The sequence below is a fragment of the Gopherus evgoodei genome, chromosome 6 (genome assembly GCF_007399415.2).
Source record: "Gopherus evgoodei ecotype Sinaloan lineage chromosome 6, rGopEvg1_v1.p, whole genome shotgun sequence".
Lineage (NCBI taxonomy): Eukaryota > Metazoa > Chordata > Testudines > Testudinidae > Gopherus > Gopherus evgoodei.
Genome location: NC_044327.1, coordinates 133677268 through 133703683, shown reverse-complemented (window position 1 = coordinate 133703683; position 26416 = coordinate 133677268).

Sequence of the window (26416 nt, the reverse complement as noted above, 5' to 3'; positions counted from 1 at the left end):
AGTAGCAAAGATCTAAAAAAACCAACCCCAGGGTCTGGGAAAGGCTGTAAATGTAGATAACCTCTGACAAACGGGATGAAACTCTCTGGCACTGTTATCTTGTTTTTGCCCACTAAGGGGTTTCTTGCATCTTTCTCTGAAACATCTGGTGCTGCCCACTGTTCAGAGACAGGATACTGAGCTTGACAGACAACTGCCCTGATCCCATCCGGCAATGGCAAGACAGGGCTCACTGGACAGTCTCAGTTTGTTGTTTCTACGCTAATCAGTTTGAGACAATATTTCAATGGGCAAATTATAGATCTCACACCCGCAAAACCTACATTTAAAGAACAGTATTAAAGTTGCAAAGTCAAGCACTCCAAAGATAGGAACTGCCCGTATTAAGTTTGCCCATCACCCTTAATTCAGCCTCCTGTGCGTACGAATAATGATACAGTCTTTAATGGCATGATCACATACCATATTTCCACAGGAGCCCTGCCTCATCCAATGCCTTGGATGGCTCCTGCTCTGGGGATGAATCAAGGTCATGTAGAGAAGGAGCCTGTTGTCTGTAGGACCCCCTACCTCATTTGTGCAAAAGTTGGAAGATGCTGAGAGAACGAGACCAGGGGCTGCAGGGGAAAAACGCCAAGGTCTCACAGTTAATTCTGCTCTGGAGAACAGGTGTTTAGATTCTGGTTTTTTTCACGGCTTTTGTCTGGATATTTAGCTCATTAAGAAGAGGGTGGAAATCAATGTTCTAGCTGCACTGCTGCAGTGATTCTACGAGCACGTAGCAACCATCAGATGGGAAAGGAAACCTGGCGGCAGGGTTGGCTCTGAACCTGACGTCTCTCACCAGACAGTCTTGCACGTGGCCAAAAAGTCACAGATGTGCACCACACGTGCAGGTGATTGTGAAGGGAGATAATGGACTCTCGGCCTCCATGCTGTGTTTGTGACAGATTCCCAGCATGCACCTGCCCAGCCGCTCCCTCTGCTGCTGGGTGGTGTTACTAGCCGTTCTGCATTGAAGCAGCAGGTGGCAGTTTCACAGCAAGTTGCGGATGGGGGAGAGACACCGAGCCCCAGGTCGTCACAGTCTAAAGTGAACACAGGGGCCCCAATGCCCAGCTGCTGCAGATCTGGCCCGACAGGTTATTTTAACTGGCCAGTCTGCAGGAAAGGCCCAAATCCTCAGAGCAACCTAGGAAATAAAATACAGACAAAGCTAAGGAATAGCAACGTGTATGTTAAACAAATGCGTGGGCACCGCACTAAAGCACCTGCCATCTCCTCCTGAATCAGAACAGAGTCTCCTCTGTTCCATTCAGGTTCTTCAACCAGCCCTCATCCCTGTAACATCTGGGCGCCGGCCAGCCGGGCATTAAGGGACATGACTAGCATCTGTCCTGTGTTGTACTTTCCTTCTCCCGTCCTCTCCCCAGGGAGTAGCTGTGTGCGGCTGGTTTTCTAGATGCCTGAACGTGTTCTCTGCACGTGCTGCTCAGTGTGTGCTAGGGAAGGTGGCGGGGGGGGGGTGCGCCTGGCACCTGGAGCAGAAGGTGGGGAGATTTGTGTTGGTCCTGGGCATAAGAGGTGGGTGTATTAGACCCGGGAAGGCTAAAAGCTGCCACAGACCTGCCGTCGGATGTCTGGACTTCCCACCCCTGCTCCGCCCCTTTTCCAAGGTCCCCACAGCCCACCACTGCCTGGCTGAGACCCTCCTCCCCTCCACTTCACCCCATCTCCAGAAGTCCCCACCACACCGCAGTCCTCCTCTCCTCCACCCCCCACCCCTGCGAGACCCCCCCGCCTGCTGCATCCCTCCTCTCCTCCACCCCGCACCCCCGCGAGAACCCCCGCCTGCTGCGTCCCTCCTCTCCTCCACCGCCCACCCCTGCGAGACCCCCTGCCTGCTGCGTCCCTCCTCTCCTCCACCCCCCACCTCCATGAGACCCCCTGCCTGCTGCGTCCCTCCTCTCCTCCACCTCCCACCCCCGCGAGACCCCCTCCCTGCTGCGACCCTCCTCTCCTCCACCCCCCACCTCCGTGAGACCCCCTGCCTGCTGCGACCCTCCTCTCCTCCACCCCCCACCTCCATGAGACCCCCTGCCTGCTGCGTCCCTCCTCTCCTCCACCTCCCACCCCCGCGAGACCCCCTCCCTGCTGCGTCCCTCCTCTCCTCCACCCCCCACCCCCGTGAGACCCCCTGCCTGCTGCGTCCCTCCTCTCCTCCACCCCCCACCTCCATGAGACCCCCTGCCTGCTGCGTCCCTCCTCTCCTCCATCCCCCACCTCCGTGAGACCCCCTGCCTGCTGCGTCCCTCCTCTCCTCCACCCCCCACCTCCGTGAGACCCCCCGCCTGCTGCGTCCCTCCTCTCCTCCACCTCCCACCCCCGCGAGAACCCCCGCCTGCTGCGTCCCTCCTCTCCTCCACCCCCACCCCCGCGAGACCTCCCGCCTGCTGCGTCCCTCCTCTCCTCCACCCCCCACCTCCGTGAGACCCCCTGCCTGCTGCGTCCCTCCTCTCCTCCACCCCGCACCCCTGCGAGACCCCCCCGCCTGCTGGGTCCCTTCTCTCCTCCACCTCCCACCCCCGCGAGACCTCCCGCCTGCTGCGTCCCTCCTCTCCTCCACCCCCCCACCCCGAGAACCCCCTGCCTGCTGCGTCCCTCCTCTCCTCCACCCCCATCTCCCCAAAGACCTCCCCTGCCTGCTGCTCTCCACATCTAGGGAGACCAGATGTCCCAATTTTATAGGGACAGTCCCAATTTTTGGGTCTTTTTCTTATATAGGCTCTATTACCTCTCACTCTCGTCCCAATTTTTCACACTTGCTGTCTGGTCACCCAACCCACATCCCTGTGGGCGGTTGGGGCCTCGTGGGAGAGGAGGGTGGAAGAGAGGAGGAATGTGGTGAGCAGGGGCCGAGTGGGGATGGGGCTGAGAGGGAGTGGAGCCTGGGGCGGAGCGGGGTGCAGTGTGGGTAAGGCCACGTTGGAGGAGCTGGGACAGCGAGCTAGCCTGCCCCAGGGGAAGCTTCACCTACTGCCCATGGTCTTGGGTTCCTGGGGGAGTTCGTCCCACAGTCTCTGACCAGCCCCTATGGGTACATTTGTGCTGCAAAGAACCCCCATGGCAGTGAGTCTCAGAGCCCAGGTCCGCAGACTCCGGTTCGTGCCACAGTGCTAAAAATAGCCATGTAGACATTCTCATTCAGGCTCTGAGCCATGCCCCCTGCTCCTAGCTTCAGAGCCCAAGTGGGAACGTAGCACGAGTGCCGTCAGCTCTGAGACTTGCCATCGCGGGGGGTATTGGGCAGCAGCTCGAGGCCCAAAGGAAGCTCCATCTCCTACACGGAGAAGCTTTCTTCTCGCTGTGGAGAGCTCTGCTGAGCTGCCCGCTGTGGTCCTCAACCCTGACCTTTATGCTGTTCTTTGGCCACACATCACGGCCACACAGCGCTTGGACTCAGCCTAGAGTACGGCAGCACACAGGGACCCAACCAGGACACACAGTGGGAGGCAGCCCCAAAGAGTCGATAATCTAACCAGCTAAGAGAGACCTCTGTGGTCTCCTTAGCCTCGTTTTGCTGGGATCTGAGGCATAGAGAGGCCAGGTGAGCAGCCCAAGGTCACACAGCCTGTGCCAGTGCTGGAGGAGGCCAGGGCCTTCGCCACAAGACCATCCCCCTTCTCAAATGCTTTTGAAATAATTGACAACAGAACCACACAGCTGCAGGGAGAGAACCAATATGGCGGAATTGATTGTTGCTGTTTAACAGAACGAACAAGTGACTGGAATGTTCCCTGCTCAAGGGAGATAGAGGAATAATCAGCTGGGTCCCTGAGATGCAGATGGGAACAAGGGTGGGGGATGCAGCCTCCACAGGTCCGCAGCACAGCGTGCCAATGACCATCGTGCTGGGTTTCTGGATAGTTGCTTTGGTGACATATTTGCTTTTCCCCTCTCCTGCTTCCAACTCCACAGTAAATCTATCGTAATGCACACAGTGTCTGCTAATCACAGAGAACTGCTTAGCTTAAATCCTGCTTAAATTCCCCCGGCTTATCTCTTAAATGGGATCTTGGTTATAAATAGTGTCCTGTGGACACAGGATCCCTCTCCAGCAGTGGCTTGTTTGGTGAGGAGTTTTAGGGTATGTCTACACTACGGGATTATTCCGATTTTACATAAACCAGTTTTGTAAAACAGATTGTATAAAGTCGAGTGCATGTGGCCACACTAAACACATTAATTCGGCAGTGTGCGTCCATGTACCGAGGCTAGCGTCGATTTCCGGAGCGTTGCACTGTGGGTAACTATCCTGTAGCTATCCCATAGTTCCCACAGTCTCCCCTGCCCCTTGGAATTCTGGATTGAGATCCCAGTGCCTGATGGGGCAAAAAACATTGTCGCTGATGGTTCTGGGTACAGCCTCACCCCTCCCTCCGTGAAAGCAGCAGACAACCATTTCGTGCCTTTTTTCCTGGGTGAACTGAGCAAATGCCATAGCACAGTAAGCATGGACCCTGCTCAGATCAAGACTGCAATCGTGGATGTTGTAAACACTTCACGCATTCTCGTGTAGTCTATGCTGAACCAGGACCTGCAAAGCCAGGTGAGGAGGCGGCGGCTACGACAGAGTGGCAACGAGAGTGATGAGGACATGGACACAGAATTCTCTCAAACCGCGGGCCCCTGCGCTTTGGAGATCCTGCTGGTAATGGGACAGGTTCTAGCCATTGAACGCCGATTTTGGGCCCGGGAAACAAGCACAGACTGGTGAGACCGCATAGTTTCGCAGGTTTGGGACGATTCGCAGTGGCTGCGAAACTTTCGCATGCGTAAGGGCACTTTCATGGAACTTTGTGACTTGCTTTCCCCTGCCCTGAAACGCCATAATACCAGGATGAGAGCAGCCCTCACAGTTGAGAAGCAAGTGGCAATAGCCCTCTGGAAGCTTGCAACGCCAGACAGCTACCGGTCAGTCGGGAATCAATTTGGAGTGGGAAAATCTACTGTGGGGGCTTCTGTGATGCAAGTAGCCAAAGCAATCATTAAGCTGCTGCTATGAAAGGTTGTGACTCTGAGAAACGTTCAGGTCATAGTGGATGGCTTTGCTGCAATGGGATTCCCTAACTGTGGGGGGGCGATAGATGGAACCCATATCCCTTTCTTGGCACCGGAGCACCAGGGCACCCAGTACATAAACCGCAAGGGGTACTTTTCAATGGTGCTGCAAGCACTGGTGGATCAGAAGGGACATTTCACCAACATCCATGTGGGATGGCCGGGAAGGGTTCATGACGCTCGCGTCTTCAGGAACACTACTCTATTTAAACAGCTGCAGCAAGGGAATTACTTCTCAGACCAGAAAATAACAGTTGGGGATGTTGAAATGCCTGCAGTTATCCTGGGTGACCCAGCCTACCCCTTGATGCTATGGATCATGAAGCCATACACAGGCAGCCGGGACAGTGGTCAGGAGCTGTTCAACTACAGGCTGAGCAAGTGCAGGATGGTGGTAGAATGTGCATTTGGCCGTTTAAAGGGACGCTGGCGCACATTACTGACTCGCTCAGACCTCAGCCAAACCAATGTCCCCATTGTTATTGCTGCTTGCTGTGTGCTCCACAATCTCTGTGAGAATAAGAGGGAGACCTTTATGGCAGAGTGGGAGGCTGAGGCAAATCACCTGGCTGCTGATTACGAGCAGCCAGACACCAGGGCGATTAGAAGAGCACACCACGAAGCGGTGCGCATCAGAGAAGCTTTGAGAACGAGTTTCATCATGGGCCAGGGTAGGTGTCACTGTTGTGTTTGTTTCCCCTTCATGAACCCGACCCCTTGATTGACTCATTCCCTGCAAGCAACCCACCCTCCCCCTTCAATTACAGCTTGCTTAAGGAAATAAGGTCACTATCATTTAAAAATCATGTATTCTTTATTAAAAAGTCATTATAAAAAGAGGGAGAGAACTGACAAAGTATCCCGGGTGTGGTTTGGGAGGAGGATAGGAGGGAAGGAAAAGGCCACTAAAAATATTTCATAGTAATGACAGCCTTTTGGTTAGGTTGTCCACGGGGGTGGAGTGGGCGGGTGTGAGGATGCAGTTCTGGCGGGACCCAACTGAGAATGCCAATTCAGGACCAATTGCTTAAACAGGGCAGTTACAGCCCTAGGCTGGGGTTTTTCCACCTCTAAGGCAAACCAAACCAGCCAAACAAAAATGACTTCGGTTTCACCCCACTGGCTAACCACAAGTCACACAAGCAATTTCCTTAGACACTCCAGTCTCCCAGTATCACCACCAGTGCCACTCATCCTGGGGATGAATGGTTATGAAAACCAACACCTCAATAAAAGAAAAAGATTCTCTCGATCCCAAAGGACCAAGCCCCGGACCCAGGTCAATATACACATCAGATCTTACCCACAAATCACGCTGGTGCCAATCCTTTAGAATCTAAAATCTAAAGGTTTATTCATAAAGGGAAGAAGGTAGAGATGAGAGCTAGAATTGGTTAAATGGAATCAATTACATACAGTGATGGCAAAGTTCTTAGTTCAGGCTTGTAGCGGTGAGGGAGTAAACTGCGGGTTCAAATCAAGTCTCTGGAGTATATCCACAGTTTGGATGGGTCATCAGTCCTTTGTCCGAGCTTCAGGTTGTAGCAGAGTCCCTCCAGAGGTAAGAAGCAGGATTGAAGACAAGATGGAAATGAGGCATCAGCCTTATATAGGCTCTTCCAGGTGTAAGAACATTTCTTTGTTCTTACTGTGGAAAATTACAGCAACATGGAGTCTGCAGTCACATGGGCCAGTCCCTGCACACCCTGCTGAGTTACAAGGTGTATGCCTCCTCTCAATGGGTCAATTGTGTAGCTGATGGTCCTTAATGGGCCATCAAGCAGGCTAAGCAGAGCTAACAGCAACTTGTCTGGGGTGTCACCCAGAACCACAGCACCAATTTGAAATACAGACAGTATACAGCCAATACTTATAACTTCAACTACAAAATGATACAGACATACAGATAGCATAATCATAACCAGTCACCCATAACCTGGTCTTAGACACCTTATATGACCCCCTTTACATAAGATTTGGTGCCACTACAGGACCTTGGTTGCAAACCATGTTCTATATGGTCCCAGTTTATATCAATAACGTCACAGCGGGTGCACGAAGCCTTCCCCCCTGCGTTCTTACACGTCTGGGTGAGGAAGATATGGAACGTGGTGAGTGGTGAGGGTGGTTACACTCTGTGACCCCGCTGCTGTCCCTGAAGCTCCACCAGATGTCGGAGGATGTCAGTTTGATCACGCAGCAGCCCCAGCGTTGCATCCCGCCACCGCTGATCTTCCTGCCTACACCTCTGATCTTCCTAGCGCCACCTCTCATCTCGAGCATCTCTCCTCTCCTCACGTTCGTCCCTCCTATCCTCACTTTGGTCCCTCCTGTCCTCATGTTCACTGGCATCTTTCCTGTAATTTGATACCACGTCCTTCCACTCATTCGTATGAGCTCCTTCATTGTGGGTTACTTTCATGATTTCCGAGAACTTTTCGTCTCACATCTTTTTTTTCCTCTGCCTTATCTGAGATAGCCTTCGGGATGGAGTAGAGAGGCTTGAAAAATGTGCAGCTGCATGAGGGAGATAAAAAAGGGAGAGAAGTATTTAAAAAGATACATTTTACAGAACAATGGTTATACTCTTTCACAGTGAACAACACTATTCACCTTACATAGCACATGTGATTTCACTACAAGGTCACATTTTGCATCTTAATATTGAGTGCCTGCGACTCTGGTGTTAGAGATCTCACAGATGCAGGTCCGAGCAGCAGAATTCAGCTTGCATGTGGCCATGGTAAGCCATTGGCTTTCGGCTTCTGCAGCCTTCATATACACAGCGCCCTCCTTTCCCAAATACCAAGCAAATCCCGTTCAGTGCTGCTTCTTTCCTGTTAACATGCAGCAGTAGAAACCACCTCCCCATCCAATTATCTGGGATGATCGCTTTACGCCTCCCCCAACCGCGTGGCTGGTCTCATGGAAGATCACTGCTGATCACCCCGCTTCTTCCCCCACCATGTGGCTGGTAGCAGGGAAGATCCCTGCTAGCCAAATGCAAAAAAGCTCAGTGCCATTCCTCCCCCACACCCCGCTTGGCTACCTGCAAGGACGGATTTATTTTAAGCAACAGGCAAACAGCCCAGCAGGAATGGCCATCTCTGTCCCCTTAATTAAATTCCTGAATTTCAACCAGGTTACCAGGAACGATATCACTCTCCTGAGGATAACACAGCGAGATAAATAATGGATGTTGCTTGAATGCCAGCAAACACCGGGACCATACGCAGCTAGGCTTTGTCATGCAATGATACCAGATTACTTGCTACATGCATGGCGTGGTCAAGTGTCCTACCATGGTGGACGGAATAAGGCTGCCTTGCCCAGAAACCTTCTGCAAAGGCTTTTGGAGTACCTCCAGGAGAGCTTCATGGAGATGTCCCTGGAGGATTTCCGCTCCATCCCCAGACACGTTAACAAACTTTTCCAATAACTGTACTGGCCACGAATGCATCCCAAGTCCTCAGGGCAAATCAATCATTAAAAAACGCTTGCTTTTAAACCATGTTTTATATTTACAAAGGTACACTCACCAGAGGTCCCTTCCATGGCTTCACTGTGTGGGATAGTGACTTGGGAGGGCTGGGAGGGTAATTCCGTCAGGCTGAGAAAAAGCTCCTGGCTGTTGGGGAGAACGGAGTGCTGTGTGCTCTCTGCAAGCTCGTCCTCCTCTTCCTCCTCCTCATCTTCCCCATCCGCAGAATCCTCAGCCATGGCTGAGATTACCACCCCCACCTCGGAATCCACGGACAGGGGTGGGGTAGTGGTGGCGGACCCCCCGAGAATTGCATGCAGCTCAGTGTAGAAGCGGCATGTTTTCGGCCCTACCCCGGACCTTCCGTTTGCTTCTTTGGTTTTCTGGTAGGCTTGTCTGAGCTCCTTAACTTTCACTCTGCACTGCACGGAGTCCCTGGTGTGGCCTTTCACCATCATGGCCTTGGAAATTTTTTCAAATGTTTTTTCATTTCGTCTTTTGGAATGGAGTTCTGTTAGCACTGAATCCTCTCCCCATATAGCGATCAGATCCAGTACCTCCCGTGCGGTCCATGCTGGGGCTCTTTTTCGATTCTCAGGAGACTGCATTGTTACCTGTTGTCATAAACAGATAAGAAAAGTTAATAGCACAGAAGTACTTTATATCTCTTTTGCCTGGAAAGGGTTAACAAGTTCAGTAAGCCTGGCTGTCACCTGACCAGAAGACCAATCAGAGGACAGGATACTTTCAAATCTTGAGGGAGGGAAGTTTTTGTGTGCGCTGTTAGATTTTGGTGGTTGTTCACTCTGGGGGCTCAGAGGGATCAGACGTGCAACCAGCTTTCTCTCCAATCTCCCTGATACAGGTTCTTATAGATTCAGAAAAGTAAGTACTAGGTAGATAAAGCGAGTTAGGCTTATGGTTGTTTTCTTTATTTGCAAATGTGTATTTGGTTGGAAGAAGTTCAAATGTGTATTTGGCTGAAAGGAGTTCAAATTGGTATTTTGCTGAAAAGATTTTAATTTGTACCTGTATACTTAGGCTGGGAGGGTGTTCCCAGTGTCTATAGCTGAAAGACCCTGTACCTGTTCCATTTTTTTTAAATTTACAAAGATAATTTTTACTGTTTTTTCTTTCTTTAATTAAAAGCTTTTCTTGTTTAAGAACCTGATTGTTTTTTTATTCTGGTGAGACCCCAGGGGACTGGGTCTGGGTTCACCAGGGAATTGGTGGGGAGAAAGGAGGGAAGAGGGAGAGAGAGGCTGATTTCTCTCTGTGCCAGGATTACTTTCTCTTAGGAAGAGTCTGGGAGGGGGAAAGAGAAGGAGGGAGGAAGGTGAATTGTCCTCTCTGTTTTGTGATTCAAAGAGTTTGAATCACACAGTGACCCAGGGAGGGGAAGTCTGGGAGAGGCAACGGTGGGGGAAAGGGTTTCCTTTCCTTGTGTTAAGATCCAGAGGGTCTGGGTCTTGGGGGTCCCCGGGCAAGGTTTTGAGGAGACCAGAGTGTAGCAGGCACTGGAATTCCTGGGTGGTGGCAGCGCTACAGGTTCTAAGCTGGTAATTGAGCTTATCGGAATTCATGCTGGTACCCCATCTTTTGGACGCTACGGTTCAGAGAGGGGAATTGTACCATGACACTTATGCTGATGAGCTCTGCGTGTTCACCCGTGCTGGTGAGCGCTCCACGTTGGCCAAACACGAAATGAAATTCAAAAGTTCGCGGGGCTTTTCCTGTCTACCTGGCCAGTGCATCCGAGTTCAGATTGCTGTCCAGAGCGGTCACAGTGGTGCACTGTGGGATACCGCCCGGAGGCCAATACCGTCGATTTGCGGCCACACTAACTCTAATACAACATGGTAATACCAATTTCAGCGCTACTCCTCTCATCGGGGAGGAGTACAGAAACTGGTTTAAAGAGCCCTTTATATAGATATAAAGGACCTCGTTGTGTGGACGGGTGCAGCTTTAAATCGGTTTAGCTCTGCTAAAATCGGTATAAATGCGTAGTGTAGACCAGGCCTTAGAGAAGTTAGAGCAACCGGCTGTGGAGAATCTAAGAGATAATAACAAGGTGAATGGCACTAAATCTGCTTCACCATTTGCCCTAATGCAGTTGGGCTGTTTGTAAATCCCTCAGTGAGAACTGTGTCGTTAGCGTCATCAAAGAACAGAAAGGGCTAGCAGGGTCCCATTGACTCCTCCATCTGCAATCCACCCTGGGGTCCTCTGCCCTACCACAGAATGGCTAGGGGCAGGCAGGCTGGGGCAACAGATGGGCCGTTCAGCCTAGCCACAGAGGCAGCTTTACATTTCCCACATCTCAAATAGCCTCTCCTTCCGCATATTTGATTGGCCCTCTTTGCCACAGCATTTGTGCATCTAACTAATAACACCTAGTGCCTCAGGGGCATGAACTAATTACTGCTCACCAGGCCCTCTCCTTGTCTAGGTCACCGATCACCAGACTCCCTGAGGCTGTGTCGACCCTACAAAATTAAGTCGACCTCACTTACGCCGACATAAAGCCACCACAGTAAATACATTGCTCGGGTGTGCCTGCACTTTGCTCCGTGTGTCAGTGGTACCTGTCTGCACCAGGAGCACTTGTATCAATCGGACTCTCAGGGTGGGGCATTGTGGGATGACTGCCGAAAGCCAGCAACAGTCGAAGTAAGCAAGGCTGTGTCTACACTGATACTGCATCGACCTAACCACATTGACCGTGACTCTACGCCGCTCGCAGAGGTGGAGTTATGAAGTCCGTGGGAGAGAAATTTAAGTGTAGACACTTCCATAGTGAGATCAAAGTAAGCTGCCTCGCGTCAACCTAACTAAGTCATGTGGCCCAGACCTAAGTAATTTCACCTCACAACAACCCAAGGCGTACAATTATCACCATCGCATTATTATTTATTAGTCATATTACCATATAGAATCATAGAATCATAGAATGTCAGGATTGGAAGGGACCTCAGGAGGTATCTAGTCCAACCCCCTGCTCAAAGCAGGACCAACCCCAACTAAATCATCCCAGCCAGGGCTTTGTCAAGCCTGGCCTTAAAAACCTCTAAGGAAGGAGATTCCACCACTTCCATAGGGAACCCATTCCAGTGCTTAACCACCCTCCTAGTGAAATAGTGTTTCCTAATATCCAACCTAAACCTCCCCCACTGCAACTTGAGACCATTACTCCTTGTTCTGTCATCTGGTACCAGTGAGAACAGCCGAGCTCCATCCTCTTTGGAACCCTCCTTTCAGGTAGTTGAAAGCAGCTATCAAATCCCCCCTCAGTCTTCTCTTCTGCAGACTAAACAATCCCAGTTCCCTCAGCCTTTCCCCGTAAATCAAGCCGAGCACCTAGCAGGCTCAGTCCTGCATTGTGCGAGGTAAGAACATAAGAACTGCCGTACTGGGTCAGAGCAAAGGTCCATCCAGTCCAGTATCCTGTCCACTAACAGTGGCCAATGCCAGGTGCCCCAGAGGGAGTGAACCTAACAGGCAATGATCAAGTGATCTCTCTCCTGCCATCCATCTCCACCCTCTGACAAACAGAGGCTAGGGACACCATTCCTTACCCATCCTGGCTAATAGCCATTAATGGACTTAACCGCCATGAATTTATCCAGTTCTCTTTTAAATCCTCTTATAGTCCTAGCCTTCACAAACACCAGGATTCCTGCCCCAAAGAGATCACACTTTAAGGGTATGTCCACACTACCCACCGGATCGGCGGGTAGCGATCTATTAGCAGGGATCGATTTATTGCATCTTGTCTACATGTGATATATCGATCCCCGAACGAGCTCCCGTCCACCCCAGAACTCCACCAGAGCGAGCGGCGGAAGTGGAGTCGACGGGGGAGCCGCGGCCATCGATCCTGCGCCATGAGGACGGCCACGCTATTCCTGTAGCTGAAGTTGCATATCTTACATCGCCCCACCCCCCAGTGTAGACCAGGGCTAAATGTAACACAAGAGGTAGATACAAAGAGATGGGACAAGGAACAATGCCGGTTGACATGACAGGTGAAGGTTTAAGTCACCAGCAGCCTTACCGGTGTCAGACTTTTGGGAGGCTTCACAGCAGAGGAGAATTTTAACAGATTTGAAAGAGGGGCTGTAGCTCAGAGAGGTTCAGTGACTTGCTCAACGTCACGCAGGGAGTTTCTGGCAATGCTGGGGATTAAACCCAGTTCTTCCAAGTCCTCACCTAGCAGTTTAGCCACAAGACCACCTGTCTAGGCCAGGATGGTGCCCCTTTTACAGAGAGGAATCTGAGAGGTGATGACAGGACTTACCCAAGGCTACAAGAGCGGGTGTGTGAGCCAAGATCAGAGCTCAGGGCTTACTGGCTCCCAGTCCTGTGTTCAGACCACTGATAACAACACTCCTCCACTCACATCATCAGACATCTCTCCAAGGCCTCCTCCAGACAAATGTCCTGCTGGACACAGCCCTGTGGCATCTAACAGGGCCTTCCCCTTCTGCCCGTCCCACCTCCTGCTGGCAGGTCATAAAGGCAGGGGCAAGGGGCCTGAGTTGGGTGCACAACTCTTTCAGGGCAAACCAGAAAGTTCTGCAGAGGCTGCTCATTCAGAAAGGGACCGGCCGAGTTAATGGGTCTATCTTCCATCTCTCTGCCTTAACGCTTTCCTCCAGGCAAATCACCACAATGGCGTGTTTTGCTGTAAAGGAAACTTTCTTAACAGCTATAGACAGGACTGAACCAACCCCCCAGCTTAGAACCCCCCTGGCTTTGGTGTAAGTCTGGAGCCAGAGACGGACTTCGCTGTTTGAGTCAATTGCTGCTTTGCAATAAGTCACCATCGGCAGAAGCAAGTGGCAGGTCAATAGCTTGTAAATATCATACAGAAGCAAGGAAATCCAGTCTAGGAAAGAGATTACTGGACGTAACACCTAACCTATCCCGTGAGGTCATGGCAGGGTTGCTCCGTACAGCATCCTTTCCGATGCTTTCCCAAGTCTGATGCTAAACTATTACAGCAAAGGCCCTTTCCTTATTTCCCTGGGGACCCAACCCCACAGCAGATGGAGATTAGTATTTATCCAGAGGCTCCTGGCTCTGAGCAGAGAGGAGAGAAGATGAGGTATCTGCCCCATACAGCCTGCAACTGGATTCAGACGGAAACTACACACATGATTAAGGGTGAGGTGCACCAGGGGAAACAGGTAGAGGGGTGTGTGTTGCTGTATGTGTGTGTCCTCCTTCTCTTTGTGTGTATGTGTAAGTAAAAGAAATGGGCTGTAGAGGAGGTTGATGTCTGAGGCTGTTCTGAGTGAGGGATCCACTGGGGAAAAGGCTCAGGGTTGGGATTGGGAGCAAGGGAATATCATTCCTGATATTCACCAACATTCCCCTTTGCTCAATTTCACCTCATTTCCCTTCTCCCAGCTTAAATCAGTCCTCTCATCCCTGGGGTTTAGTTACCCCTTTCTCACGCTCAGCCCATTGTCTCCCTTTGACTCCTTGCAAGGTTCTTGTGAGCTCTCCTGCCAACCGGGTGTCATTCCGCTTTCTCCCCTTCGTTGACCCCTGTCCAGTAATGTGCTGGGGCTGTGGCCTGTGACACCGACCAGCAGTGTCTCATTAGACTCATAGAATCATGGACTATTAGGGCTGGAAGAAATCTCAGGAGTATCTCGTCCATTGCTTCCTTGTGCTCCTCCAACTGTTTGCAACCATCTTTTGTCTCTTGCCTTATGCTTAGACTGGACGCTCTTTGGGGCAGGAACTGTCTTTTTTTTCTGCATTTGTACAGTGCTCAGCACACTGGCCTGGTCCTTGGCTGGAGCTCCTAGGGGCTATGATAACACAAATCAATATAATAAATAATAATAATAATAATAGCTGGTTCTTCTAAAGTGCTTCTCTTCAGTAGATCTCCAAGCGCTTTACAGCAGAGCACAGTATCGTTGTCCTCATTTTACAGGTGGAAAAACTGAGGCACCAAGCAGTGATGGGACCTGGACTGTCAAGGATGATTACCTCCCTCCTGGTCCCCTGACCGACCCGGTGTCTTCCAAGCCCCACCGTCAGACAGCTGACTGATGAACACAAGCAAGACAGGAATGATGTGGGGCAGATGAAAGCATTCTGCTGAGTTCCCAGCCACGAGGCTGCCGTCCTTTGGCTGAAGGTGCCCACCCATAGTTGGTCAATTAAGCCCTTGGATTCCTCACGGATGCTGAACTTTCACCTAGCAGCATCCACAAGGGGTGCTTTCCATCATCTCTGGCTGGCCAGGAGACTCCATCCCATCCTGACGGACGACGACCTGGCTATTCACGCCTTCATCTCTTCCCTAGTGCAAAATATGGCCCTAGGTATGTGTTAGATCTACTAAGACTAAGCTTCTCCGGGCAGCAAACATCTGTTCTCCTTTCAATACTGCCCAGCAAGAAGCACACACTAAATGAATAGCTAACCACAAGGCTTGGTAATTCAGTCAGAATAATCAGGCTTGTTTGCCTTGTCAGGAATACTCGATCCTGCTGCCGCACAGGGGGATGGACTAGCTGGCTCCTTCCAGCCTACGGGTGTATGATTTCTCCCATACACACTAGGTTGCAATGTTCCACCATGCTCTAGGTTCTTATCGATGTTTTCTCCCAATATTGGGGCCATTATTTTACTGGCGATTGCAGGTCTTTCTACAGGACCGTAATGACCAGGATTGCCCCTCCTTCCCCACCCCCCGGCTCTGTTTGCTTTGACAACAAAACACAATAGGAGAGGCCGGTTCCTCCTGGAAACTCAAGGCTTCTGGGGGCTAGAGGGAAATGACATTTGAAGAGGCACCTCTGCCTGGCTGCAGGTTTTTGGCCCCCCTGCTCCCTCCCTCAGCAATTCCAGTGCGGCTCATGACAGAGCCCGAGGAGGAGGCCAGCTGGCTGAGGAGAACGTGGGCACTTGGAGCAATGCCAGTCTTGTGGCGGGTCACCTCGCTCCAAAGGGTTTGTCCCTCAATGGCTTGGCTGGGAAATGAGTGAGGCTCTTTGACAAAGGGTAATTTGGGTATAAAAGCTTCAGGAATGTCAAAATAGATTTGTTTCCAGTATGGAAAACGCCTACCCTGGGAGCCTGAGGCAGAGGGAGGAACTGTTGCTTTCAGGACAGAAGAGACATTGAATTAAATCTACAAACAAACCAAGCTCTGCTCTGCTTGCTTGGTGTGGTTCGGGATGGGTTTTTTTACTTGTTATTTATTGAGGTGCTCTGGATCCAGATTCACTTTCTTTGTTCAATATTTATTATTGTTCCAGCTAAAACACTAACTCCTGCATGCTAAGAAAGGAGCCTCGGATGAGGACAATCATAAATAAAAGGCTGAAAAAATGTGTGCTGCATTTCCAACGGTGGCTTTCAATAGAGGAGGAAGTCTTCACTGGGGAGAGCGGGCGACTCAGAGCATTGGGAAGGAGACCCAGTGCCTTTCGTCTTGACATCCCTGGTTCCGATGCAGCCTGGGTCAGCAGTGACTGTCGCTAATAGCCATAGGAGAGGGAGTGGACGGGTACATTCTGAGTGCTAGTGAACATGTACATGAAAATCGGCATCCTTGTTTGGCAAGAGATCCAGGAATAAATCTTACATCCAGGTTCTATTGCGAGCCAGCGGGGAAGGGATAATTTGCCCTCAAATGACCTGCTTTGCACTTCTTCTCGGAATAATAATAGTTAGCTCTTCTATAGCACTTTCCCTCTGCAGTTCTCCAAACCCTTTACCACCAAGAGGCAGCATCATTATCTCCATTTGGCAGATGGGAAAATCGAGGCACAGAGCGGGGAAATGACTTGCCCAAGTCAGGCAGCAGAGCTGGGGAAACGAATGCAGGTGTCCTGATGCCTTGGCCCAAGCTCCACACACTTTGCCATGCTCCTGGCAACTCAGATTTTAAATGTGTCAGTTCAGTATGTCTCACCAGGGTGAAATTACCTTTAAAAACAAAAAGCCCCCAAAGAGGAAGCAGCTCTAGCTGTTGTCTGAGGCTTTTAAAATTAAAGACAAAGATGTTTCTTTGTGATATTCAAAGGCTTTAGGACAAATGCTGCTCTCTGTTACGGCTTTGTGAATCTGAAGCGAATGCTGGTGCCTTCCTCGGAGTTACTCTGGCTTTCTTGGGTGGAAGTGACGGCAGAGTCGGGCCCCTGGAACTTCTGAGGAAGGAAATTTTCCCCTGGTGGCACCTTGCTATTAATGAGATTAGTAACAGAGGCACTAGGAGCCTGCCTGATGGCGCTGCTGCTCCGGGAGCACTTCTCCATTCTGCTTATTGTCTGTCTCGGCCGGTTCTTTGGTAAACAGGTGGAAAGGCTGCTCTGGTTTCACTACAGTGGCCGGATATGTCGCTCTTCTGGCGCTGAGGAAACGCTACTTTGGAACTTCTTACAGCTGATATCCCTCAGCTGATATCCCTCCGCATGCTGGTCGCAACCAATATCCTTCCGCCTGCCAGACCAGGGGCTCCTCTGTCGATACAGATGGCCTTCCGCCCTACCAGCAATCACCCCTCTGTACTGACCCCAACAGACGTTCTGCCACCGCCCGCAGCAATAACAGCTCTCCAGCCTGACCGCTATCCCTTGGCTTCTCACAGTTGTCATTTTTTGCTGCGGTGGATGATCAGCACTGTCAGCCATTGCAGGCTCTGGCCCTTTCTGCCCTTCAGCTGCAGAAGACCGAGGGAGCAGATGCCATGCCAGCCTCTCAGGACTCTGGAAATTTACCGTTTCCGTGGCCTCCTTTGGCCCAATATGGTGCCATTTGAAATATGGTGGAAATTGCTCGTTGTCAAACAAAACTGCCAGAAGAGTCTCCGTTCTGTTCTGCTCCAGCGAGGTTCTTACACTGCTCCCATCGCTGGTGAAAAGCCTGCAGTATATGAGTCTGCAGCTACGTCTCTCTATGTGCTGTAGAAAGTTCCAGCCAGGTGAACAACTGGACAAAGCTGGAACTCGAGTTGGGTGAATGGCTGTTTGTGGGACTGTCCTTTGTCGCTGTTTTCTTCCCGTTGAAGGAATCTGATTACAGATAACCTAGTAACTGGGAGTGTCTGAGCACCATCACCATGGTACCTAAGGCTATAGGAAAGTGAGCTACACAACGCAGCAAACAAATTCATCAGTCCCCCTGCCACCACACAGCAATGAGATGTTAAGAGCACTCTTTGCTGTCACTGATCAGTGAATTAAGCCTCACCACACCCTATTTTACAGGTGGGGAAACTGAGGCAGACAGAGTTTGACTGATTTACTTAGGTCACACATAGTAACAAGGGGGCAGGCTCAGGAATAGAACCCAGGAGTCCTGGGTGTCAGGCCCTCTTCTCTAACCACCTAGACTAAAAGGGGAGAAATACAATTTAGGTGCTGGGATGATGTTGGAATAATGCTTTACCAGGGAGGGGACATTTAGGGGCAGGGAAGCTCACCTAGACTGCATTTAATTTATCTAGGTAGCTCACTTTATGCAAGCATTGCTGCCTGGACATAGCTAGCACTGATTTCGCTTCAGCCCTCACCAGCTGTGCTGATCCCAGCCTCCCAACACATGAAACAAAGGCAGCTGCATTAGCTTGTGCTAATTGGGCATTGTGTAGCCTCACAGCTGGCAGATATTCCATGTCACCTACTCACAGTTAGCTCATTACCTCAGTACCCTTAGAGAAAGGCTTTCACACCAAAGGTGAGATGATACAAACAGGGCCTCCGGCACCCAGCTTGTCTCAATTAATACACACTGTGCTGCACATGGACTCTCCCTCCTCGCAGAGAATGGAGGGATGTTGGCTGTGAGGGGTGCAGAGCAGATGAGGCTACTGGACAGACCGTGTCGGTCTCTTTGACTCTAGCTTTCATACTGACCAACGTGGGCTGTGCTGCCTAGTAGCACTGCAAAGAGTCTCTTAGTCCCACCTAATTCAGGGCCTGGAGAGGAAGGATGGTCTAATGGTAAGGGCTTTCCCATGGGACTCAGGAAATGGAGCGTCATAGAATCATAGAACATCAGGGTTGGAAGGGACCTCAGGAGGTATCTAGTCCCACCCCCTGCTCAAAGCAGGACCAATCCCCAACTAAATCACCCCAGCCAGGGCTTTGTCAAGCTGGGCCTTAAAAACCTCTAAGGAAAGAGATTCCGCCACCTCTCTAGGGAACCCATTCCAGTGCTTCACCACCCGCCTAGTGAAATAGTGTTTCCTACTGTCCAACTGTAAGCAGAGTCAGGATGAGCGCTACCCTGACATCTGGTGGTGAATTGTAGGGAATGTGGAAAGAATTCCAAGAATTTCAAAGAATGGGGAAAGATTTGCATTGGCATCCACCCTCCACTTAGCATAAGCCCACAGCAGACTGGGATGGTTATTTTAACAGCTCTGGGATTCCCAATTTCTTTTTTATTGGGGCAGGAAAAAAAAAAGTTTGTCACCCTGATTGTGTGAATGGGGAGCTGTGGGACTGCTTTGTGACAGAGCAGCAAAGAATCCTGTGGCACCTTATAGACTAACAGATGTTTTGGAGCATGAGCTTTCGTGAGTGAATACCCACTTCTTCAGATGCATGTGGTGGAGATTTCCAGGGGCAGGTATATATATGCTAGCAAGCAAGCTAGAGATAACGAGGTCAGTTCAATCAGGGAGGATGAGGCCCTGTTCTAGCAGTTGAGGTGTGAAAACCAAGAGAGGAGAAACTGGTTCTGTAGTTGGCAAGCCATTCACAGTCTTTGTTCAATCCTGAGCTGATGGTGTCAAATTTGCAGATGAACTGAAGCTCAGCAGTTTCTCTTTGAAGTCTGGTCCTGAAGTTTTTTTGCTGCAGGATGGCCACCTTAAGGTCTGCAATAGTGTGGCCAGGGAGGCTGAAATGCTCTCCTACAGGTTTTTGTATATTGCCATTCCTAACGTCTGATTTGTGTGATTTCTCTACGGAAAAGGATAAATGGACACAAATCAGACGTTAGGAATGGCAATATACAAAAACCTGTAGGAGAGCATTTCAGCCTCCCTGGCCACACTATAGCAGACCTTAAGGTGGCCATCCTGCAGCAAAAAAACTTCAGGACCAGACTTCAAAGAGAAACTGCTGAGCTTCAGTTCATCTGCAAATTTGACACCATCAGCTCAGGATTGAACAAAGACTGTGAATGGCTTGCCAACTACAGAACCAGTTTCTCCTCTCTTGGTTTTCACACCTCAACTGCTAGAACAGGGCCTCATCCTCCCTGATTGAACTGACCTCGTTATCTCTAGCTTGCTTGCTAGCATATATATACCTGCCCCTGGAAATTTCCACCACATGCATCTGAAGAAGTGGGTATTCACCCACGAAAGCTCATGCTCCAAAACGTCTGTTAGTCTATAAGGTGCCACAGGATTCTTTGCTGCTTTTACAGATCCAGACTAACACAGCTACCCCTCTGATACTTGATTTGTGACAGAGGTGACTCAACCTCAGTTGGGTGGTACTTGCTAAACATGGGACATGGGTTCCAAAACCCCATGAAGGGAGAGAGGTTGGGGATTGGTGTGTGTACCTGATGGTATGGGCTCTTTGTGAGGGCCTGGAACACCAATTGCACATCCTCCTCTCTCCACTGTGGAATGTCAGAGTTGATTTTTTATTTCCTTAAGAATCCAGATACATGTTACTGAGCTGAACTCACTTTGGGCTAATGGTGCACTAGCACTGGGGCTCCCCTACTAAGAGCTGAGATCACTAAAGAGCTGAAATTACTGAGCTGAGAGCACTGAGTACTGTACTAACTAGTGGGGGAGCCTGAAGCTATACTGTGGAACAGAGCAGCTGGCGGAGTGGAGCAGTTTGTGGGGATGGCTGGAGCGGATCACGGGACAGCTGGTGGAGCAGAGTGGCTGTGGGATGGGTGGAGCGGCCCACAGAGCGAGCGGAGCTGAGCAGTTTGCAGGAACAACTGGAGCAGCTCACGGGACAGCTGGTGGAGCAGAGCAGCTGGTGGAGCGGAGCAGTTTGTGAGGACGGCTGGAGGAGCAGAGTGGAGCGGCTGGTAAAGCGGAGCAGTTCGTGGAGAAGGAGGGAGCAGAACCCATGGAGAGGCACGGCAGTTGGCCCCGGACCACGTAAGGTGCCCCTTTCTACCCAGGCTGGGGGGAGGGACCTCTGCAGATAGACTCTTGAACTTTGGGGCTGCACTGACCCAGGACAGAGACTTTTGGATTGTGGGACTTTTGGGACTGTGGGTGATTTGGGGGTTGCTGGACTCAAGAGCCCAGGAAAGAGGACACAGCCCAATTTCCTGGGGTGGGTCTTTGCCCACGGTTTGGTCTATGAACTCTAATTGAGGTGTTTTCCCAATTTAGTGTTTGTTGTTTATCTCATGTATTAAACCTTTTCTGCTACACCGAGACTCTGTGCTTGCGAGAGGGGAAGCATTGCCTCTTTGAGGCGCCTAGGGGTGTGTGTAAGATTTTCCCAGGTCACTGGGTGGGGGCTCGAGCTGGTTTGGCATTGGGTTATTGAAACGGAACCCCTGGATACTGAACCCGGCCCTTGTTGCTGCCAACTCAGAGGGGCAGAAGGGTTACACAACCTAGACCTCCCCCACTGCAACTTGAGACCATTACTCCTTGTTCTGTACCTCTGAGAACAGCCAAGCTCCATCCTCTTTGGAACTCCCCTTCAGGTAGCTGATGGCTGCTATCAAATCCCACCTCATTCTTCTCTTCTGCAGACTAAATAATCCCAGTTCCCTCAGCCTCTCCTCATAAGACATGTGCTCCAGCCCCCTAATCATTTTTGTTGCCCTCCGCTGGACTGTCTCCAGTTTTTCCACATCCTTCTTGTAGTGTGGGGCACGCTGTTGACTCATATCCAGCTTCTCGTCCACTGTAACCCCAGGTCCTTTTCTGCAGAACTGCTGCTTAGCCATTCGGTCCCTAGTCTGTAGCGGTGCATGGGATTCTTCCGTCCTAATTGCAGGACTCTGCACTTGTCCTTGTTGAACCTCAAAAGAGTTCTTTTGCCCCAATTCTCCAATTTGTCTGGGTCTCTCTGTATCCTATCCCGACTGTCCAGCGTATCTACCACTCCTCTCAGTTTAGTGCTATCTGCAAACTTGCTGAGGGTGCAATCCATCCCACCATCCAGATCATTAATGATCAAGTCTCACCCTACCCCAGACTTCCTGGATGGGGTGGGGCAAGTCATGCAGGGCCAGATTTTCAAAGGTAGATAGGTGCCTCGTGGACTTTTCAAAAGCGGCTCTACACCTAGTTCCTACTGCACCATACACACCTATATAGCTTTAAAAATCTGGCCATTAGTCGCTCCGTCCCTCAGTTTCCCACTTGTTTAATAGGAAGTAATGGGAGTGCTGTGCTGTGAGGATAAATACATTAAAGATTGTGAGGTGCTCAGGCACAAGGGTAATGAGAGTCAGATTAATATCTTAGACTCATCATGGATGGATTGCACTACAGTATATCCAGAGAGCTGTCAGGTGTCCATGTACAGTGGTGGAGAAACTGAGGCACAAAGAGCCAGCATCATCGCTGGAAATAGAGCCTGGTGTCCTGATGCATCACCTTATTGTCTGTCCAACAGAACACAGCTGGTCTTCCATTTCTAATCCCCTCATTCTAATTCACTGTCATTATAGCACTTCTTTGCAACCTCTCCTGAAAATCCCCAGCCTGGTCTAATGAGGCAGTGGATTGTAAGTTTATTAAAGGTCACGGGGGGAATGTACTGTACCGGCTTCACCCTTGCAGCTGTCTCTGCTCATAATGCGCCTTGGGTCGCAGTCAGCCTGCGATGAGAGGGGAACCCAGACAAGACTTAGTGGAATTAGCGCGGAGCGGCTGGTAATGTCATTAACCCCCTGGTGTCATTAATCTTCCGGGCCAGCCCAGAATCCCCCAGAGGCTCCAGCATGCAGACAAGTGGGAAGAAGGGAGAGAAGCTCCCCACTCTATCAATTCGAAGGCCAGAAGGAACCACTGCGATCACCTCCTCCGACCCCCCTGTGGAACACAGGCCAGAGGACACCACTGAATTAATTCCCATTTGAACCAGAGCTGATTGTTTAGAAAAACATCTATCTACCCTCGATTGAAAAATGGCCAGTGATGGAGAATCTGCTGCAACCTGTGGTAGCTTGTTCCAATGTCTAATGCCCCTCCCTGCTAAAAATTTACACCTTATTTCCAGTCTGCATTTGTCTAGCTTCAACTTCCAGCCGTTGGATCATGTTAGACCTTCCTCTGCTCGATCAAAGAGCCCGTTACCAAATTTCTGTTCTCCACATAGGTAGTTATAAACCACGATCAAGTCACCCCTTAGCCTTTTGTCTGATGAGGTCAATAGATTGGGCTCTGTGAATCTATCCCAACAGGGCATGTTTCCAGACCTCGAAGCATTCTGAATCACGCTGGCCTGGTCCCTAGCCTCATGGCACTGAGGCCAGTGGGTTCACACCAGGCAGGGTCCATCAATCTGAAAAAGTACCAGATGCCAGCTTGGTCCTGTGAGGGAGGAAGCCCCTGGATGTCTTCAGGGGGTGAGCAGAGTTCAGGAGCTTGCAGAAGAAGCACAAGAACAAGGAATGTTAACATTTCCCTGTGTCCCCTGTATTGCCCCCTCATGGCAGAGAAGTGAAAGGACCCGGGGCTGTAGTGAATACAGAGACGCAACTTCACGGAGGCTGCTGGACACAGACAAGAATTTGTGGTTCCCTCTGGTGCCTGTTCTCTCCTCCCCCTGCCCAGTGGGGACATAGCAGCGGGGCCCAGCACCACCGGAAAAGCAGGGGCACTGGAGAGCCCTTAAAGGAGCCGGGTCCCTGCTTCTCAGGACACTCTCTCCTCCCTCCCGCCAGCAGGACTCAGCACTTATGATGAGAAAGGAGCCCTGAGCTCCGGCCCTGCTTCTGCAGCTTCTTCATCAGCTTGCGGTCAGGCGGCCACTGTCCAGACTGGTAAGGGCACCCTCCCCACCTCCTTCCCAAAGTGGGGCAGAGTACCTGCAGGGCTCAGCACAGCCTGCTGTTGTTATTTCCATTGCTGATCTGCCAGACTGCTGCCACCACCTCCAGGACAGACTGCTCCCAATCTGCCCACTCCCAGCACTCAACCAGGCTACCGTTCCAAAATGGGCCCAACCGACCTGCCTTCCCCGTAGTGAACCAGACAGCATCTCTCCATCAGGTCATCGCATGGCACAATCCACTGCTTCTGCTATCACAGTCCAAACTGGGAGGAATCGTCTAAGGACGCAGAGCAGACATGAAAAAAACACATTCCAGACATCTAACACCTATGTGCTGCACAGGGCACTACCTAGCACAGGCTGGAAGCAGACAGCACAGTACCTCATGAACTAAAGATGATGCTGATCAATGCAAAATCTGTTGCCAACAAGCAATAAACGACCTCAGCAGCAATGAAGCACCCAATACAGCTTGCATCATCAAGGCCATGACCCTGTTCTAGCCCACCTCAACCCCCAGGTAATCTGTGGGGGCATCACAGACCTCGGAAAGACAAGAAGGTGGTGGATAAGTAGGAGCATTGCCAGCAGATCGAGGGACATGATTATTGTCCTCTATTCAACATTGGTCAGGCCACATAGAATCATAGACTATCAGGGTTGGAAGGGACCTCAGGAGGTATCTAGTCCAACCCTGTGCTCAAAGCAGGACCAATCCCCAACTAAATCAGCCCAGCCAGAGTTTTGTCAAACCTGACTTTAAAAACCTGTAAGGAAGGAGATTTCACCACCTCCCTAGGGAACCCATTCCAGTGTTTCACCACCCTCCTAGTGAAATAGTGTTTCCTAATATCCAACCTAGACCTCCCCTACTGCAACTTGAGACCATTGCTCCTTGTTCTGTCATCTGCTACCACTGAGAACAGTCTAGATCCATCCTCTTTGGAACCCCCTTCAGGTAGTTGAAAGCAGCTATCAAATCCCCCCTCACTCTTCTCTTCTGCAGACTAAACAATCCCAGTTCCCTCAGCCTCTCCTCATAAGTCATGTTCCCCAGCCCCCTGATCATTTTTGTTGCCCTCCGCTGGACTTTTTCCAATTTTTCCACTTCCTCCTTGTAATGTGGGGCCCAAAACTGGACACAATACGCCAGATGAGGCCTCACCAATGTCAAATAGAGGGGAATGATCACATCCCTTGATCTGCTGGCAATGCCCCTACTTATACAGCTCAAAATGCCGTTAGCCTTCTTGGCAACAAGGGCACATTGGTGACTCATATCCAGCTTCTCATCTACTGTAACCCCTAGGTCCTTTTCTGCAGAACTGCTGCCTAGCCACTCGGTCGCTAGCCTGTAGCAGTACATGGGATTCTTCCGTCCTAAGCGCAGGACTCTGCACTTGTCCTTGTTGAACCTCATCAGAGTTTGTTGAACCTCATCTGGAGCACTGTGTCCAGTTTTGGGCCCCACACTGCAAGAAGGACTTGTGTTCTCCAAGCACATGGACTCAGGGTATAAACCAGAACACAGAGGCCCCATGCTTTGCCTTTCTCCTGCCACCCCCTCCGCTGCAAGCACCAGGAGACTGAGAAGACTGGAGATTCCAACAGAGGAGACTGGCCCAGGTTTCAACGGCAAAACCAGTGTACTTCGAATTGCACTACCTCACCCAGTGGGGTGAGAAAAATTGCTTAATCTAGGTGTTGCCCAGTCTAATAGGGTGGAATGCTTAGACTGCGTGCTTATATTTTCTTTTATTTTGGTAACGAACTCTAACTTTTTGCCTGTCACTTATAATCAATAAACTTGATTTACTATCAGAGGAGTAGCCATGTGAGTCTGGATCTGTGAAAAGCGACAAAGAGTCCTGTGGCACCTTATAGACTAACAGACGTATTGGAGCATGAGCTTTTGTGGGTGAATATCCACTTCGTCAGATGCATGTGGGTATTCACCCATGAAAGCTCATGCTCCAGTACTTCTGTTAGTCTATACGGTGCCACAGGACTCTGCCACTTTTTACTTGGTTTACTGATTATCTTTACCAGTGAGTTTGCCTGAAGTGTTTGATAAACCTGCTCAGGTTTACAAAGGCTGGTGTATGTCCACTTTCCATTAATGAAGTGGTGAACCAATTAATAAACATGCAGTGCTCGTCTCGAGCAGCAGAAGACGGTTATTCCTGAGGTCCAGTGCTGGGAGCTGGGGGGATTTGGCTGGTGCCTTTCCCCATGTGATTCATGACTGGCTCTGGGAGTATTCAAGCAACTGAGTGGGGCTCCACATGTGGTTGTGCTGAGTGACAACCCTGGAGGGGTTTGGTGCTTGTCACTAGCAAAGCATGGTGAGAGACAGCCCAGGCTGGAAAGTTAAGGGGGCACAGTGGGCCCACAGTCCCAGGCTGCACCCCAGGGACCCCATCACACACTGATCCCAGGTATTTCAATTGTTTCACTCTTCTAGCTCTCTGCCTGTAATATCCTTCATGGTGAGTCCTCCTCCCTCAGTTATAGCCTTGGTCTTACCAACGTTCACTCTAAGCAGGATATTCTGCAGTCCTAGTTTTAAATATTGTGACATTTTTAATAGGGGGTGTTATTCGAAGTGCCTGTCTTTTGGCTTCCTAATAAGTGTTAGTGAGTTTATAAAGCCCATTGGGATGAAAAAGAATATAGAATATTCCCCTCTTAACACACAGTGTCACCCCTAGCAGACGGAGATAGGACCAGTGTAGCCTGCAATGTTTTTGGAAAGAATGCGAAGGAGAGAAAGCGAAGGAGCAAAGGACTCGGGACTCTGAATCATGCTTGGCAGTATAAGGTGGCCAATGGC